This window comes from Vanellus vanellus (genome assembly GCF_965231255.1).
Source record: "Vanellus vanellus genome assembly, chromosome: 2".
NCBI lineage: Eukaryota > Metazoa > Chordata > Aves > Charadriiformes > Charadriidae > Vanellus > Vanellus vanellus.
Genome location: NC_138906.1, coordinates 64,012,442 through 64,029,004, shown reverse-complemented (window position 1 = coordinate 64,029,004; position 16,563 = coordinate 64,012,442).

The following is a 16,563-nucleotide window of genomic DNA, read 5'->3' as shown; positions in this document are numbered from 1 at the left end:
GCAGCGGCGGCGGCCCGCGCGGAGAGACCGGTGGCGGAGAGCACATGAGGCGCGGGCGGGAGGAGGGAAAAGCAGCCGCAGCCAGGCGGCCACTGCACCCCCAGCGCTCCGCCCGCGCCGCACGCCGCGGCCCCTCAGCGGCGCGGGCCGAGGGCGAACCGTGAGGGGAGAAGCAGCCCGGAGGTGGCCGCCGCCGGCAGCGAGGCTCCCCCGGCCCGCGGGGGGGCCGCCGCCGCCCGCGCCCCGCTGCCTGGGGTGCCTGGAGCGGGGTGAGTGCGTGGGGCGGGCGGAGGTGCGTGTAACGGTGCGGCGGGGGCGGGAGGGGGACACCGGTGTGGCGGCCTCGGCCCCCACTCGCCGCCCATCCTTAGGTGAGCGAACGAGGAGGGGGGGCGAGGCCTGCTTCGTTTGCCGGGGAGCGAAACGGGTGCAGTGGCTCCTCCTGCACCCGGGGCCCCCCGCAGGCTGGTGGCAGCGAGCGGGGGGGGGGGGGGGGGAGGAGAGGCGACCTTCACAGCCGGTTTGCTCGGGGGCGGGCGGGCTGAGCGCCCTGGCTTCGGTGCCCGTGCTCTTTTGTCCCTTCCGCCCCCTTAAAGGAAGGAGGCAGTTGGGTGTAATTGTTTACCGAAGGTCAAGAATCTGGCTTGCAGAATTTGGCGGGTGAATTATTTACAGGTAAACTGCTGATGTTGTCAGTTGGAAGGACCCCCGCTTACAGAGAGGGCTTTCGTAGCCACCGGGGAGGGACATGCAAATATTAACTGTGTTTCTTCAATGTCAGGGATAGTGGATAGCTTTTGGCAGTATAGCTCTGTTCAAAATGACTAAAATATTCCATTATGGTTTTTTTTTCAAATTTGAAATCTTAGCATCTGCTTTGGTTTGCAGCTGACCATTTCGAACTTCACGTTTGGATGAGCTTATTTGCATGTAAAATTAGGGACGAGTAGGAAATGTACGTAAAATAGAACATCTCTTAAAGGCTGGGAGTCCAGGCTTCTTTTTCTCCCTCGCTCGGACTTTGGGAGAAGTCTCCCATGTGGACACTTTTCTCTGTCTTGCAATCTGTAACCTTATTTGAACCTTTCAGGCCAAGCCAGATTAAATCGTGGGTGTAATGGTTTTTGCAATCGGGAAAGCAACAGCAAAAAAAACCCCATCAAATAAACAAACTAAACCAAAACAAATAACAGTTATGATGACCAGTTTGCCATATGTGCATGCTTTACTGCTGTGCATTATACAGTTTCACGTACTGTAAGCAACACCGTGGCTTCTGACCGAGCTGCCACTGAGCCGCATGTAAATGTGGTTGTTCCTAGCAGGGCTCTTCGGGAGTTTCCATTAGAAACCTGGAGGAAGGAGCGTTGTCCCCCAGCCCGGGAACCATATTCTTCACAAAGCTGCGCCTTCTCTGAGGTGCTGTAACCGGCTCTAATTGAGCCAGAGTAACCTATGATGACAACAGATAAGAAAATTATATTAAGCCATGATTATAGCTATTCTGTTTTTCAATAAGCATTATTATAAGGGAGGAAATACAGCAGGGTAAAAATCCTAATGGAAGGCAAGAGTTTTCAGCTTTTAATGTGAGTTAAGCGAAGACCAGGGACTGTATGTGTGGATAGAATTTAAATTTCTGTTGAAGTAAAACAAAAGTTTTAGTCAGTTGCATGAATGAACTCCCACTTGCCAGTGGATTTAACTGCATGGTGGATGACTACTGGAAATAAGTAGAGTCTCTCTGGATCTAGTGCAAAAAAAGCCCTGAACCAAACAAAAATCTTGTGGTTTATAACTGAGCTTGGTGCCTGTTCTAGAGCACTGGGTAGCACACCAGTATGCTGAGGAAGCATTAATGTGATTAGGCATGTACATTTATATATGTGGTGCTCCACATTTGATATGTGAATGCATAAAATATCAGTGAAATCTGAAGTTGTTGCTGCAGCCTCTGAGCACCTGACTAGTTTAATCTAGAGGCCTGACTAATGAAGCAGTACCATCATGTGATCTGCAAGTTTTGCCATGTATATTAGTGGATATTAACTTGGCACTCTGTCAGTGGAACGCAGGTGAGAGTGGGAGTAAGTGAATGTGCGTGTACCAGAGAGCAGGATCAGATGGAAAAGATTTGTCTGGAACTGTTTGGAATGCCTGTTGTTCGTCTCTGCTGCAGCTCATACCTGAAGTCCTTGCTGCTTCACATGTTCTGTCTCCTGTAACACATTACCAGCTGCTTTTGTAGAAGTAATTTGATCCTAACCTTTCCATGTTCTCTCAGGATTTTCTTTGAGTTTTGAAATAATCTAGTCGATCTACTTTGGGATAGAAGAATGAGATTAGTATTGTAGAAATGAGTGCAGAAATGTTTTTGTTTTAAATACGCAATTGATCCATACTATTATTTCTTACTGTTGTCACTGTGTAAATGTGAAACTAGTACTAGGAAAAATGCTGAAACTTCCCACCGTATCTGCTAGGATAGCTGAATGCAAGATTTTTTTTTTTTTTTCTAATAGCTCAGTAGAAAGAATGAGCCTCAGAATGAGGGCTATTGAGGCAGCATCTGCAATATCAAAAGGCAAGAAGCGAAAACCAAACCTTTCACCCTTTCTAAAAGCTGTTTTTTCTTCTTAACAGTTTCCTATGTTACTTACCCTTGGGAGAGGGGAGATAATAAGGCGGAAGGCAGTGTATGAGTTATGTTTGTTTGAAATTTCTAGAGTCCCCAACATAAGAAGGACATGGACCTGCTGGAGCATGTCCAGAGGAGAGCCACGAGGATGATCCGAGGGCTGGAGCACCTCTCCTATGAGGAGAGGTTGAAAGAGTTGGGGCTGTTCAGCCTGGAGAAGAGAAGGCTCCGAGGAGATCTTATTGCGGCCTTCCAGTACCTAAAGGGAGCCTACAGGAGAGCTGGGGAAAGACTTTTTACTAGGGCATGTAGTGATAAGATGAGGGGGAATGGCTTGAAACTGGAAGAGGGCAGGTTCAGATTAAACATTAGGAAGAAGTTTTTTACTTTGAGGGTGGTAAGGCACTGGAACAGGTTGCCCAGAGAGGTTGTTGAGGCCCCATCCCTGGAGGTGTTCAAGGCCAGGCTGGACGTGGCCTTGGGCAACCTGGTCTAGTGGGAGGTGTCCCTGCCTATGGCAGGGGGGTTGAAACTCAATCATCTTCAAGGTCCTTTCCAATCCAAACCATTCTATGATTCTATGAAATTTGTTTCTTTCCAAAGTCGTTAAAATAGTTTTCCTTGAGTTCCAGAACTGGGGTGGTTTAGTGCTCCTGCTGCTGATATCAGAAGTAGGATCTGTGGGACGTCATTTGTTTTATGTTGTCTGGATGTTGTATGAATGGTACTCAAGTCAAGGTTGGTGGAATGTTTCTTTTTAGTTTGCAAAAATGGTGTGTTCTTTGTTTCAAATTTTGAAACAGAAACCTTTCCCCCTGCCCCAATGATGACTGTTCTGTTTGCAAAAATGGGTGTCTCCTCTAATAAGTCTCCAATATTAGGCCCAAGTACTTCATTGGTGTAACTTTTTGACTAACCCTGTTTTAACTCTTACAAAACTGTCAATTGATTTCATGCGCTGCTTATTTCACAATACACCCATATCAACACAAGAACAGACAGATCAGTATGATGTGAGAAGTCCCGATAACTGGAATGTGGAATTAGGAGCTGTGTTTTAGTCTGTTTGTCAGAACTATTGCTGATAGGTAGGCTGTTATAACTGGTTCTGTTTTCATTTGAACTATCCATGTCTCCAGATGTACATTGCAGTTCTGCCTCTGTGGGAAGCTTAGTGATGCCACCAAGATCAAGATTAGGGAATAAATACACTTAAATTGCATGTAAAATGACCAAACACATACTGGCATCACAGGAGCGTGATGGTCATATTGTTCCTTGTTTCTGCTGTGAATGAGATTGTCACCTGTGTGTTGCATAAGGGTTATTAAAAGGAATAGATTCCAGTAGTGACTGCACACCAAATGGCTTTCAGAGTTATCATAAAAATGTAGTACATGGGAGAAATGCTTTCTACTTACTAAATGACAGCTATTGCACCTCAGTTTTAGGCAGCTCACTTAAAGTATGAAGCTTTGTAACTGCTGGAACTGTAAAACTGGTTTGTGATCTACAATGCCTGTGCTGTGAAGGTATGTTTCTGAGTGATGTTTGTGTCATTAAAACTCCATAAGCAATACCATTGCCTCCTTGGAATGCTGCAGTTGTATGGAGGGCTCAGTTTAGTAGATTCAGTTGGTTATGGGATCAGGCTACTGGGAGAGAGAAAAATCTTGAGCATTAACTTCCTGTTAAGGTAGGCTTCCTGAGATACCAGTCGGTGTCCGATTTAAAGCCTTCCTGCTTACTCTGTGGTTTGAATGAGCTAGCTGTGTGAGTTTACAAGCACTCTTATTTTACTTTGTAGTGAATAATGTGATGTCTCCTAAATAAATTTCAGGAGTTCACAGCTAATATTCTTTGTCTAAGACTGTCCTTTATTTGAACTTTCATTCATCAATATTTCTCTTTTTGTTGGAGCCTATTGATTACAGTGCAAAAAGTCATGCTATATAGTCATCCTGTGTATGGTTGTCCAGCTAAGAGGCTTATTGATAGCACAAACAGATTAGCTCAGAGATAATTCTTAGATTCAATTACGTTGGCAGATTTGCTTTAGTTAAATCGGTTTGTGAGTGTACTGGAGTTGATTCTTTGCCTTATCTTACAGCTTCTCTGAACAGGATTGTCTAACCTTGCAGTCCATTAGATGCTGTAAACCCAAATGATGCTGCTACTCTTTTACCTGTCACATTTCCTTGTGTGTGGGGGGTGGTGTTTTTTTTTGTTTTGTTTTCTTTTTAAGTATTCCAATGGATTAACATATATTAGAGCCCTGTTGGTTTTGCTTGCATTTACAGCAGAAGTTCAGAACACTGTAGCAGCCAGAGAAATAGAAAAGAAGGAAGGAAACGCGAGAAGAGTTTGGTTCAAAAGCTCTTGCAAAGTTTTGTTATTGTCTTGTTTTGACATAAGACTGTGTTGCTGCCCAGCAGAACAAATTTTCCTCTGGCTGTGGATTCCCCCTTCTATCCTCTTCTGTATTATGGTGCTGGGAATCTGTGACTTAGCCAAGAACTGTTTTTAAGGTTAATTTTCAATCAGATTGTCTGTCCTCTGGGCAGCTGAGCAGCTGTTAGCAGTGAGGCAAAGGAAGCAATAGGAGTAAGTGGCTGAGGCTTTGGTGTCAGGAGGGAAAGTCTTCAGTGAGCATAAGCTGATTTTGAAACTGCTGCACTCTAAGCTCTGGTATAACCAACATCAGTTGTGTGTTTGTAGATGATGTGCTAATGCTGAGGCTGACAATAACTTGCTACATATTTGTGTGCTTTGGGAATATTCTTGAGTCCCAGCCCCTGTGTGAACAAAAGAGAAATACTGAGTAGTTGATGTTCTTAGGCTATATGCAGACATTGTCCTTTACGATACAAAATGAGAATATACTTAAGAATAAATGTGAATATTTTCATTATGCTTTCAGTTCAGTCTGAATTTGAGTGCTCTTTCCTGAGCAAGATGCCCACAAATTATAGCCTCTATTGTAAATAATGCAATCCTCAAAACTTAATGTGTAAAACAGTATGATTTTAGATTTCTAAAGTAATATGAACTAACCTTGGGGGGGGGGGAGACCGTTTTCTTTCTGCCTTCTTTGCTTATTTGTTCTTAGCAGACTTCTTTGGAAAGGCTTTCCCTTTTTAAAACTCACATGAAATCAGCAGAGCTTTTTTTCCTTATGTTTTATAACATCAGCAGGTAAATGTTTTTCTTCATAGACCGTAAGACTAGACAGAACAACTGGATGATCTAGTTGATTATTGAAACTGAGCTTCTGGCTTCTTCCTGAAGTGTGTTTTGATCCGAGTTAAGACTTATGTGTTTGTAATCACTCTGGGGAAAAATCATCTAGATATTTTTCATTAAATGTTGCTTTCCTAGTGAAATAGCCATGTGAAAGCTGCTCAGGTTGTGTGTCGTCCCCCCCCCCCCCCCTTTTTTTTGTTTTTAACTTCTCTTATATGACATGTTCTGAAGCGTTTGCAAAATGGAAGCGAGAAGTTTTAAGACAGTCACTCTTTTTCCCCTACTGCTTTGAATTTGTGAAACTCTTGAAACTTTGCAGAAGGTCTGTAAATACCTTTGTTTTATGTGTAGTAAAGCATGTAAGAGTTATTTCCTTAGTTTCTTTTTGCAGACCCTTTAAGGAAACCCGGATGAAAATGACTGGTGTAGAGAGAAAGTGCAAAGAAGAGAAATATAAAGTGATTAAGAATTAAATTTCTGTGATTTTGCAGGCAACGTATTGTAAAAGAACAAAGTCTACTTTACAGTCCTGTGTGCAGATAGGAGCTGTGTGGAAGGTGTGCCACTTTGTGTTTGGTGGATCGCAGCACGGTTGAGGTTGGAAGTGATTTCTGGAGGTTGTCTGGTCCAACCCCCCTGCTCAGGCAGGGCCACCTACAGCCAATTGCCCAGGATGTCATCCAGACATCTGAATATCTCCACGGATGGAGACTCCACAACCTCTCTGGGCAACCTGTGCCAGTGCTCGGTCACCCTCACAGTGATAAAGGGGGAACCTCCTGCGTTTCCAGTTTGTTCCCATTACTTCTGGTCCTGCCACTGGGTACCACTGAAAAGAGCCTGGTTCTGTCCTCTGTGCATCCTCCCTTTGGGTATTTGTGCGCATTGATGAGGTCCTCCTGAGCTTTCTCTTATCCAGGCTGAACAGTGCCACCTTTCTCGGCCTTTCCTCATAGGAGGGATACTCTGGTCTCCCTTCTTTGTGTTAGTGGCCCTTCACTGGACTCTCTAAAGTATGTCCATGCCCCTTACACTGGGGAGCCCAGAACTGGACACAGTACATCAGGTGTGGCCTCGCCAGTGCTGAATGGAGGGGAAGGATCACCTCTCTTGTTTCCCACCTGTCTTGCAGCTGTTAACAGGAAAAATGTAAGAACCACCCTGCGCTCCCCTATGTAACAATTCTAGTGTTTCAAGCAAAACATGGAAGAACTGCTTATCATTGTTTTTCAGTGAAATTTAAAATATTGCTGAGTTGACTTGTCCCATCTTTTAATAGAAATCAAAGTTTAGGAGAATGTTCATGCAGTGGAAACATTTATAGCCTAGAGGGGAAGAATGAGAACTGTGGATACACTGTAAGAGTTACATGCCCCTCTGAGGTGTGCTTCTGTATTGTATGTTCACATAAATTCTCCTTTTTAAAGGCAGGTGCTGGTAATGTCATATTGGACTTTAATTTCATGCAAGTCAGGACTCTGCACGAATTATGGTCTGACAGTAGCCATAATTTGGTGTCCTAGAGAATACTGAGGTGCAGTTTTGTTTGAAGAGAGGTATTTTTTAAAAGTTACAGTGGTATCTGCTGCTTGTGGGAAATTGAGACTTTTACACTTATTGTCCTCTTTAATGTTTGCATAAGTGGAGCGTGTATTACTAACAGTATTGCCTGTCCCTGAAAGCCTGGTTTCACCATCACATACTGCACAATTATGTGCTTCACAAGGGGGCACCGTCCACTCCTCTGCAGTAAGCAGAAACCTTGCAGTTCAAATCCATGCAAACCTGTTGTCCTAGTGGTACCTGTAAAATGAGCAGAACTGGAAGATGTTGGAGCAATGACAAAGTCCTTAGATTGTCCTTTAAATCTGTCTTGAATGGAATTTCTTTCTCTGCAGCTGACTGATCATATTAACTGTATTTCTGAGGAGGTATGCACTGTTGATGTAAAGTGATGAGGAGGAAAGCAATCTTTCTGGTATTATGGTTTCTTATTATAGATCTTCTCCTGTAGTCACAAATTGCACTGCCTTCAGAGAGGAATGGTAGGCTTCTGTTTTGTTGTGGTAATACTACAGTAATGATCACTTCCAGGAATTTATGGTGAGGGTGGAGATCAGTGTTTACCAAAAAGCATTACCTTCTTAGAGGCTTTGGTCCTGTAATGAGTTCTGCAAACCTGCGTGTGTGAAGGTCATAGCAAGATCAGCCCTTTATGGCTGTTTCCTGAGGATTATGTCATCTTGTCAGGTGGTAGGTAAGCACGTTATGGTTTGACCCAGGGACTTGTGGCTGACCTGAGAGCCATAAATTTCCAGTATAAAGCAATCTGAACTGAAAGTTCTGTTTCTTATTGTCTGCAATGTTTATAGCCTTTGATTACTCTTGTATTTGTTCTCTAGAATTTTACTCCGTAATAGCTTTCTCAAAAACCTTACTCTGCAAGACATCCAGAGCTGTTAGAATGAAAAGACTGCGAAGGGTTAGATACTGCACTTACCTGGGAGAATACAGTCTTGTCCCAAAGTCCTAAGTGGTCTCTACTGTCATGCTATTGGATGTGTGTTATCGTATCATTTTTTTGTAGAGAACATGGAGTTCTCTGTGACAGTCACTTGTACTGCTTTTATCTGCTAAATGAGATTTCACTTAGGAACTGTTGTACCTCAGACAAATGCAACTTCCTTAAATACTTTGCCTTTTTGCATTGCAAAAGCTGCAACATAAACTCCTAATGAACTGAGTTTGTTTAAGTGTTCACAAGTCACCAAAGTCAGTCTTCTCTTACTTTGCAACAGATGAAGGGGGTCAGCAAGATCAAAACATTTGACTGAGGTAATTCAGGAATTGGTGCCAGTATTAGAATTAAATCTGCTTCTTGTGAATCTCTGTGGATTGGCACACTCTCTGGTATTGGCTGTTTAGGACCTGATAGGGTAGAGTAACTGAATGAGGCAGCCTCTTCAGTAGACATGAATGCTGCACCTGCACTTTTTTACTTACAGTACTAAGGTTGATAGTGTATACTACTAATTTTCCTACAACAGAAAAACTCCAGGTGGGCCAGAAGACTCTCCTTTCTCTGAAGAGTGTATGATTTGCTCAAGTAATTTGAGTGCATTTTACAAAAGGTTTAAATATATGTCTGACGGACAGGTTGTTAAGATTAAGATGGTGCTAGTATTACAGTAGTAATAGAGGAGAGGAAGGAAATAAGATTTTTCACTTGAAATGTCTGGTAGGAATCATTTTGTTCATGAGGATATTGCTGTCTTTTTTTTTTTTAATAAAATTTAGATAACTGCTTTGGTGGAATGAATAATGTATTAAAGCTATTTGAAGGGAATAAACATAGAATTAATAGTTCAGGGTAGATACCGAACTAATGAAAAGCTTCTCAGTGCTGGTGGAGCACACAGATTGATACCACTGCACTTTGGGTATGGATGCTGAATATATCTAAAAGCATAGTGGATTTCTTAAATTCAGCATTCTTGATTTTATTATGATCTTATTTCATTCATTGAGGGATATTTTGTATCTTATTCCTGTTCCCAAATTGTTGATGATGATACCAGATGGCAGGAAGTGTATCTTAATGATATGACCTTACATGGTATGCATAGAGAAGTTGTGGATGCACCATCATTGGCAGTGTTCAAGGTCAGGTTGGACAGGTCTTTGAGCAACCTGATCTGGTGAAAGATGTCCCTGCCCATAGCAGCGGGTTGACCTAGTTGATCTTTAAAGGTCCATTCCAACCCCAACCACTATGTTTCTATGAAATGTGGCCTTAAATGTATTTTTTGGATCCAAAAGTAGTATGAATGCCATATATTGATCTACATGAACATTTACAGTGAGACTAAGAACTGGAATAAATTTCACATATTCACTAATGTAAAACTGATCATTCCTTAAAATAAAAAAAAATCACATGAGTTGTCAGCTGGTATTTAGACAGAAGTTGCAATTCAGGTGGACAAAACTGTACTTGTAAATGGTCCTTATTGTTCATCGTATTTAATTGTTTTCTTTTAAAAACCTCTTTGGTTTAAAGATGACCTTTGTGCCAACTGACTAAAAAGGTTATTCCTTGGATCTGTAGATCTAGCACAGCTGCTCTTCTAGCAGGTGTGAATTCAACAAGAACAAAAATGTCTTTTGGCTTCAGTTACCAGTCAATTTCTCAGCTTCAGTTTCATATGACTATTGAATTGACCTGGGTAAATTGAAATGGAAACCTTATCTCTTTGTACCCCAAGAAGAGGCCATTGTCTTTATTCAAACCTTGGGTTAATGCTTGTGTAGGTTCTGTAAATTCTGGCTCTGGGCAGTTACCTAGTGGTTTCCCTCAGTCCTGTGGTGCCGTGGGTAAGCACACACAGCAGTTAATGGAAGTACTGATGATTTCAGTCCCACCAGGGATTGCTGTTCTCATGGCAATGAATATTTGAATATCCTCAAGGCTGCAGATAAAAGTTGGGAGGTGGCTGCCTAAAACTGGGTGACAAGTAAAGCCAACAGAGTGCCTTGGTTTAGTGGTTTGACTCTTAAAAATGTGGTTTTCTGCCAAGTAACCAAAGCTGTAGAAGAGGGCAGTCTTCCTTCCCCATTCTCACCCCTCCCTCATGCACTGCGTCTTGTATGGGCATGCTGTGGCCCAGCTCAGAGAGCTGATTTAGCTGGAAACTACCTTGCACAACCTTCTGCGTGTTCGCTCCTATCCTTCCTCCCTCATCCCCTTGGCTTGGCCTTTCAACCAGATTGCATTCCTGATCACGTTGATGTGGAGCAGAACAAGCACTGATGTCTGTATGAGGAACAAAATGAGTGATGGGAATATATGGCTTTAGGGTAGGTGCGCGGTAGGGTAAAGGTGTGCTTTCAGGGCAGCCTACACTAATATTAGCTAGAGATGACTGGGAAAGCTTGTGCCTGAAGGCTGTGCTTTTGCAGCCCGATTAGCCTGATCTCACAGTTTACTGTCTCTGGTGGGAATAGTCCTACCTTGTCACCAGCTATGTGTTGTACCGCTTTGTCCACAGATCTTTTATGCTGACTGTTACCCAATGGGGAAATAAGCCAGGGAGGCAAATTTGAAAAACATATTTTGAAAAAAAATGTATTTCTTTGATTTTAGTTTTTTTTTTGCCAGTTTGTGTTTCTTGGGGAGTTAGATGAATGCTATAGATGGCACAAAGACAAAGCAGGAGTGTGGAGGCAAGGCCAATTAGTGTTTAGTTTGCTCACCACACCTTGTATTTAACACGTGTGTGTTAAGTTACGTAGCTTTCTTTAAAAATGAGAGCTAATGTATCAAAATTTTATCACTTGCTAGTTGTGTGGGTTTGTTTGTTTTTTAATAAAAGAAAGCCACAAGCATGATCTTAGTAATCTTGGTTAGCAGAATTGCATGGGGAAGGTTGAATACCCTATCCTATTTCTGTTATCTGAGATGGTAAATTAGCACTAATTGCCTCATCAAGAAGGCTGAGAGGAAATTCCTAAATGCACCTAGCACAAGCCTATTGTTTTGATCCTATGACCAGCGGGGATAACTTGAAGATTAAGACATGATATAATATTGTAGTGGGAGAAATGAGTAAGAGGAAATAGGAGGGGCTGCATGGTCAGGAAAATGGTCAGCTTGTAACATGACTCGTTATAGCAGATGTAATGCTGTGTTCTCCCGTTTGTTTGTCAGACCTTTCCCTGGAAAAGATAAGCAAGGAGTTGTTATAATATGGGCAATAAAAGATTTTTTTTTTGATTTAGCAAACTCCTATTAGACTGAACAGCTATAGAATACTTATTTCAAACTCCAGAAGTCGTGAAGGCATGAAATTACAGGGCTTCAGCCTGTTCTGGCTCTGATTTGAATCCTACAACAAGTAATTAATTTCTCGTTTGAATGGGAATCGGTGGTTCTGATTGCTCTGATTTCTAACTGGAAACTCTGTTTGTTTTGTGATAGAAAACTTATAGTACAACTGGAATACTTAAAGTGCAACTTGGAATTAAGTATACGTGAAGCTAAAGAATAGACTTTGGGGGGAACTGGTTTGGACACTGCATTGTTTAATGGTATTGTCAATTACCACTGGAGAATTGAAAGGATTTTGAACTCTTGGGATCTTGGCATATTAAGGTATTGTATGTTCTTAAAGGGCACTAAAGATATTTGCAAGCAACTTTTATGAATTCTGACATTTTGGCTAATTTTCTATACTTTTTCTCCAGGCTTTTGTTTTTTGTGTTTGTTTGTTTGTTTGTTTTTCTTTTTCTTTTTTTTTTTTTTACCCATACTGCTTCTCTGGCTTTGTTTTGTATGTCAGGTATTACAGATTTTACTTTATGTCCTCGTTTAAGAGCTCAAAGAGAGAAATTTCTTTACAGGGAGTCAGTTAATGGTTTGTAAAGGTCTTGGTAGCAACCAGTTAGGCAGAGGCACTTGAAAGAGAAATTAACAAAGTTAAACGGATTTGATAAAATGCAAGTGAAGGTCTTAAATAAGATTTAACTCTTAAAAGCAAAAAAATTGAAATAATTATTTTCTAAATTTCCTTTCTAAGTAACTTTTCACAAAAGATACTGAGAAATTGTTGCCTAGGAAAACTTATGCAGTATGCCAGATTTTATAATAAACCCCAGAGATGGCTGTAGTGTCCAAAAGAAGTTATGCTACCTAACTATATTCCATGTCTAACAAAACCTTCATAAACTGCCTGTTAAAACTGATCTGAAAAAAGCATTTCTGAACAAGTGGACTCAGTAACCTCTTGGAAAATAGATTTTAATAGGAGTTGGAAACTGGTATTTACAGGTGTAAATGCCTATCAATTATGAGAGGCGGTATATAGCCCCGTAACTCAGGAATGGTTCCTTGAATAAAGTCCAAATCGTGACATTGTGGATTACTGATTTTAAAGGGTTGGTTTGTTGGGGTTTTATGTGTCTTGAGGGTTATCTTTGCCCTTTCTGGGAAATAATTGCAGGAGCCAACAAAATGAGTCTAGCTTCAACATAGTTTACCATTTACACTCTAGAACAGCAAACCAGATTTGAATCACGATGGTTAAACAGGTTGTTACTTACTTCTTTTTGTGTGAAGATCACCCTTAGTGTGCCAGAAGTGAAAAAGCTGGAGAAGGAGAAAGGAATATAGTGATGGGGTGGGTGTGTTTTGGGAAAGGAGGAGTAGAATTTGGAAGGATCCATTACATTAGAAGATGTGATGTTTGGTCCAAATGGCTAGTATTTTGTCTTGTGAGCCTGCATTGACCTCTGGGCTTCTCTACTTTTTAATAATAATAATAAAAAAAAGCCCAAATTACTGTTGTTGGATACAGTAGTGCACCTGACTGAATATAGTTAGTATATTCAGTCAGAGGAGACTGAGGAGTGATCAGTCAGAGGAGTCAGAGGAGACTGAGGGGTGATCTTATTAGCGTTTATAAATATATAAAGGGGGAATGTCATGAGGATGGAGCCAGGCTCTTCTCAGTAGCGACCAACGATAGGACAAGGGGTAATGGATTCAAGCTGGAACACAAGAGGTTCCACTTAAATTTGAGAAGAAACTTCTTCTCAGTGAGGGTGACAGAGCACTGGAACAGGCTGCCCAGGGAGGTTGTGGAGTCTCCTTCTCTGGAGACATTCAAAACTTGCCTGGACGCCTTCCTGTGCAACCTCATCTAGGTGTTCCTGCTCCGACAGGGGGATTGGACTAGATGATCTTTTGAGGTCCCTTCCAATCCCTAGCATACTGTGATACAGTGCCTCAACTGTGGAGGTATAAGAGCCTGTAATCCTTGATACCTCAAACGTATCTCTGAATTACAGTCTCTTGGATCTTGTGTGCTGAGGTTTATGGACCATGTCAAAATGTCAGCAGCTGCTTCCACGTTTGCAAAGCTGACAATATGACCTTCAGGTTAAGAGATCTCCACTGATGTTAGCTCTGCCCAGTGTATGTTTGTTTTATTCTGTATGGAGCTTTTGTAGTTGCGTGCTTCTAAATGACCACAGAGCAAATGAGAGCATGAAACAACAACTCTGTCTTCTGCACTTAGATTAGTTCTTGCAATAAGTAAGCACTGATGCTTCCACTTTTTCATTATGCCCTTGGGGGGTAATACTTTGTGGTGAAGTATGCGGACAGCTTAAATGAGAGGAAGGCATGAAAAGGAGCAAATGTGGTTCTCGGCAACACTGACACTGTCTTTGGACCAGTTCCCATTTGCAGCTAGAAGGGTGGGTTTGCAAACTGGGGAGTCTGCTTGGGAGACGGTGTAAACAGGAGGGCAAGCTTAGTCGGTTAACTTGTCTCGGCTTGGTGCTGGTAAATGCAACTGAACATAGTGATGCTGTCTTGCGTATTTTGTCCAAGTTTTGCCTCTTGTTTACAGAGCATGCCCAACTCAAAAATCAGTACAAAGTTGCAATAATATGAGGGTACTATCCACTTCTGTTAATTATCTCTTTGATATTTATTCAAGATGGGGATATCAACTGGCACAAGATTCACACATAGTGCAATAGCTGCATATTCCATGGTGTGTGCTTCTAGGGTTTGTTACTCTTTGAGCTAAGTTTAGTCAAGTGTCATTCACTGAAGCCTATCACCTCTTTATATAAAGTGCTCAGCTGGTGTGAATCAAACTGTAACTCTGAATTCTAAGGCTGTGTAAGGAAGGGGACTGTCCTGTTAACCAAGCTTAATTGTGGTTTGGAAGGCCTCTAAATTACTTTATGGCTGCATATGCCTGTGATCTGATGTTATTTATGAGCTTTGTGATTAGTTTATAATGTTAAAACAGCTTCCCCATCCACCCCCAATCTTCCGCAGACTGTCTTGCAGCAGTACTGTCAGAGGCATAGGGGAATCGGGCCAAGCAGGAATTACCACAGGTTGTGGTAATTGTGTATAAGTGCGAAGTAGATTCATTGATAGACAAAGTTTGTCAGACAACAAAGACAGACACAATGCATACTCATTTGTCTTACCATCCAGCCTGTAGTTTCCTCAATAGCAAAATAAAAGTTCTATCAGGACAGCTGCTTAATAAGGTACATGTTGAAATACTTAGGAAGGGAAAACTGTTTTTTGGATAAATTACAAGTCACTGAGAGGAAGGACATAGCATGCATATAGGCCAGAAAGCACGCAGGTTAAGGTTCCTGGCCTTTTCACTGATCAATAGCTTGATCTTGTGAGTAGAGTAAGGCTGAGTACTTGTAAATTGTATGCAGACATTGTTGTATTGAATGAAACAGCGCAACTGAAGTGCGAGGCAACTGCAGCGTAGATGGCTAGGGTCTGTCTCTGAGGTGTGGAAGTACTAACCCACTTAGGACTCCTTGTCTCTACCTGTTTTCTGTCACATGAGACTTCGAGCATGTGGCACCAGAGAGAAGAGGAAAAGTAGTTTGGGCCTGTAGCAAGCAAGGAAACAAAATCTACAGACAACAGTAGTTATGTGCCCACTTTGAACCAGCAGTTGTGAGCTGACTTATGCAGGAGAGCTTCGTTAATTCCGCAAATTGTTTGTACCTCTGAGAGATTATGCTTGTTTTGTGAAAGGCAGTCTTCTCTGCCAAGTTGAAGGGCATCATGTGTCTTATTTGTAGTTACTGTATCTGTTACACAAGCAACAGCACAGCAACAGAAGACTTCTTTAATGTGCCTGATGTCAAATTTATTTTTAAAATGCAGTGTAATTCATTATTGGTGCCAGCCCAGATCTTTGCCACAGGCAACACTTGTGACACAGCTGTTGCTGCCATTGCATAGTTAGCTCTCCAGTTGCACTTTAAGGTGGGAATGAAGTGGGTTTGCCCTATTTGCACTGTCAGAAATCTGCAGCATGACCACATACATACAGCCTTCTGTAGGCAGTCGTATCATACAGTTTTTGGTGGTGTTAAGAATTCACGGTCAAACTGATGTTGTTGGAGGCTGTATCTTTTCTTTCTGTAGATGCTCTTATGCTGCAGGTTTTTGTTTCTCTTTTCACCTAGTTCTTGCTAATGTGTAGATTTTGGTTGAAAAGGTGGGACAGTTTGCCTAGTTTCTTAAACTGTACTTTTTTCATAGTGAGGTCAGAAATGAGAGCATGTTCATAGTTTAATAGCCTAATTGTGAGACTCGAGGAAAAAATGCTACCTCAGGAAAAAATGCTACTTGCAATGTATCTTGATCCTATAGCTCTGAGAGAACTTACAGATCAGATAGAGGGCTAGCAGAGGAGTAAGGCACGTAACTGATCCATGACTGTAAGTATGTTTGTCACAGCCAAATTGATTACTGTAGCTGGAATGATCTTGTGTATTAACCTTTCTCAGACTTCAGTGCTTTTATATAAAACTAAAAAGGAACTTGCTCTGTGCTTTCTCTTCTTTTTCTCTTTGTTGTTCAATGATGTGGTGCAAATTAAGAAAGATTAGCTGCTAAATGGCTCTTATTTTAAAGTGGGCCAACATTGTTGGACAGTGTGGGAATTTACAAAGTGTTGTTTTTATCTGCTTTTGGGTTTTTGTCCCCTCTATCCCTCATGGGAAACGAGAATGAAAACATTCTTTGATGAGGATGTTAGTGTCACATATTGGTGTTTTATAGTAGACTGATTAAATGGGTTGTTCTTGGAATTTGGAGCTCAGTATTCAGTCTGTTGTTACTG